General features: G+C 31.3%; 1 long non-coding RNA gene across 1 annotated transcript; it reads right to left on the reverse strand.

The window, feature by feature from the left end:
* Positions 1-568: 568 nt before the first annotated feature.
* Positions 569-1,255, reverse strand: LOC104243053 (uncharacterized). The gene is made up of 3 exons (XR_715123.2): positions 1,167-1,255; positions 882-1,067; positions 569-777 (listed from the first exon to the last, which is right to left on the reverse strand). It is a non-coding gene; the product is annotated as an uncharacterized lncRNA (long non-coding RNA).
* Between the last annotated feature and the right edge of the window lie 1,744 nt (positions 1,256-2,999).

Below are 2,999 nucleotides of genomic sequence, written 5' to 3' on the forward strand. Positions count from 1 at the left end.
AATATACTTGTTATCAGATGAAAATTAATCTCATACAATTTATGTTATTAAAAATGCTACTTTTAGCTAATCCATTTTCTTATCATTATTACCTTTTTAGTTAGTTATATTTAAAAAAAAAAATGGACAAAGAAGACTTTCGTGCATATAAGAAGACTTGGTAACCAAAAGAACATGCTTCCTATTGTTTTTTATATGAAGGAGGAAAAACTTTTGGTCTTTAAATTTGTTAACAATATTGTGTTGGCCTTGTAATTTATCTAATAAATGTGTATAATTCATACTCTCATAGTCTTATATAATTAATTGGTCACCATTATTTTTCCTCTTTCTTCTTTTTCTATGTTTTCTTTCCCACCTATGCTATTAAATCAGTCTTTTTTGGTCTTAATTTAATGATTTAAGAAAAAATAAACTAAAATCTATATATGGATATGGTATGCTAAATAATAACATCCATACTTCTTTAGATAGAATTTTAGACGTAAATAAATTAAACAAGAGATAAGCAAGGTAGGACAAAAATAATAATTGTTGTACTAAAGCGCCTCAAAATTTATTCAATAGTTGAGTAAATCACAAGAAGTATGACTTGTTGCACTGCAGGGAGTTAAACTTGTGTACTTCAAAATTATTACATTAATATAATATCTCACATTCAACATAAAACTAGGAGTTCATGATATGCATTTCCAACGAAAATTTCTAGGGAAAAGAATGTCCATCGCCACCATCTTTCTTCAAATGATAAATGATGAAGTTTTTCCATGCCTCGCGCTGCAAAAGAAATACTATAAAGTCACTAAATCTCTATAGCATGGAATCTTTATTTGCTATAGCCACTACAATACAATGAAAAAAGTGTTCGAATAAGAATTGACCTTTATTTCAGACGCGCATTCTCTTTGCGCAATTCTTCTTGGATCTTTATTTTTTCTTTGATTTCTTCATAAACCTGAGGATTACAACAAGGGTAAATAGCATGCTTGTTCCTTTCCCTCATTATTGAAAGTTCATAAGAGATTCTTGTATTCTCCAAGTGAAGCATATCATTTTCTCTCCTACAACTAATAAAGAAAAAAGAAAAAAAAATTGTAAGCCTAGCAAAATTTAACATAACTAACATAGATGAAGAGAGAAAAGTGTTAAGAAAAATAGAAACATACTCTTCAAGTCCTTTCTATGACGTAGAACTTCCAATTCCAGGTGTCATTGGTCAAAAGTTAAAAGGTGAAAAAGAATCAAGGTGAATTAAAACTCTCTAGACTTTGGACCGATTTCTAGATCTTCTTCAACAATAGAAAAAGTGAGATCGGCAAACTTGGTTTGACAAAAAATGACTTGAATATATATACTACTTCTTAAATGTAACTTTATTAATGACTTACCTTGACTTTCTGCGTGAGAGCAATCCTTAAATCCTGAGATTCTTAATGGCATTTGGAAAATGAAAAAAACTTATATATTATTGTTATAACGGATAAAGATTCCGAAAAAAAAAGTGATAAGAGATAAAGAATATATAGTAATAAAATTAATTTTTGTGATTTATTTCATGAATTTCAACTATTTTCAGAAGACATCCATCCTGACAACTCAACAACAACAATAACAACAATTCAGTAAAATTCCAAAAGTAGAATCCGGGGAGGGTAGAGTGTACGCAGACCTTATCCCTACCCCGAAGGAGTAGAGAAGCTATTTCTGAAGATCCTCAGCTCAAGAAGACAAAAATAGACAGTAGATCCGTAAAAGCAATAGAAGCCAGAAATATAATATCAGTATCATAAGAGACAGAAAATAGATGGAAAAGCGATAATAATAATCAGTAATAATTCCATAGTACTATGAAAAAACAAAAAAATAGTATGGACACAATATAAACCACTAGCAGTCCAAGACAAAAAGAATTACAAGAAAATATACTTGACATCACACCATAATAAAAAATGGCCCATATTTTTAAGTTTTACTCGATCTAGCCCATATTGTACATATTTTGAAAGCACTAGCAAATTCAAAATCTATGGAGTTAAATTTGTGTTCTCATAACCATTGCTTTCAATCTCTTTTCTTCTCACATATTCTACATATGCTTTAAGGGGTCGTCCACCATTATTGCTTCTCCCCCGTGTCAACTGATTGCAATGTAAGAAAATTGAAGAGTAGAAGTCTACCATTGAAGGCTATTCAAAGCTTTGCTTTCGAAAATAAAATTATTTGAGTTTGTTAGTTGTTTGGATTGGGTGTTGTTCCAATTGATTGAAAATATCAAAAGGAGTTCAAAATATCAATTTGAAGTGATTTTGAGTAGATTTGAGCAAGATTTGAGTTAAATTTCAGAAACGACGCAAGAAAGAAGACGAAGTCAGTTTTTTGTGTAATTAAGTATAATCTTGTATAATAGTGTATATGAGTGTATAAACATATGTTATACACTATTATACACTTTTATACACCTTTATACAAGCGTCTGTACACGAATTTCTTCCACAATTTTCAGTTGATATTCTTGTTCAAAACCAATCTAAATCTCCATTAAATGACTTCAAATTTTATATACATCCTCCTTATACTATTTCTAACAATTCTAAATAACACCCACTCCAAATTTCTCAAAAAATCAAATTCGAAATCTAAACTCACATATTTAAGCTTGTTAAAAATCTAATTTTCACCATTTAAATGGATTTGGTTTGTTGAACTAGAGAAGTTCTCTGGAGATGCTTGGAGGCAAAAGGTGTGTCGGTCCCGTACATTATGACGATTAAGGACATGTACGATGGGGCTAAGACTCGGGTTAGGATAGTAGGAGGAGATTCTGACCATTTTCCGATTGTAATGGGGTTACACCAAGGTTTTGCACTCAGCCCGTTCTTATTCGCCTTAGTGATGGACACGTTAACGTACCATATTCAAGGGGAGGTGCCATGGTGCATATTATTCGCCGATGATATAGTTCTGATTGATGAGTCGCGAGCCGGTCTTGACGAGAGGCT

This window comes from Nicotiana sylvestris, chromosome 10 (assembly GCF_000393655.2).
Source record: "Nicotiana sylvestris chromosome 10, ASM39365v2, whole genome shotgun sequence".
NCBI classification, from domain to species: domain Eukaryota; kingdom Viridiplantae; phylum Streptophyta; class Magnoliopsida; order Solanales; family Solanaceae; genus Nicotiana; species Nicotiana sylvestris.